Below are 233 nucleotides of genomic sequence, written 5' to 3' on the forward strand. Positions count from 1 at the left end.
GTATATGAAGTTTTATATGGTAGTACTGATTCTGACAGTGTTTGTAAACGAGAGTTTTCATGGAAATAAGCATAAATAGGTTGATTTGTATTGTTGTATATATTCCCACACATGCATGGATCTAAATAGATTCAGATTGAGTCCAAAATAACATAAATATGAAGTCGATCTAAATATATAAGTAGATCTTATTTTAAAATTCATGTATGGGTAGCATGTCTAATTTGTAGTTT

This window comes from Nuphar pumila, chromosome 3 (genome assembly GCF_984573655.1).
Source record: "Nuphar pumila chromosome 3, dmNupPumi1.hap1.1, whole genome shotgun sequence".
In the NCBI taxonomy this organism is placed as follows: Eukaryota; Viridiplantae; Streptophyta; class Magnoliopsida; order Nymphaeales; family Nymphaeaceae; genus Nuphar; species Nuphar pumila.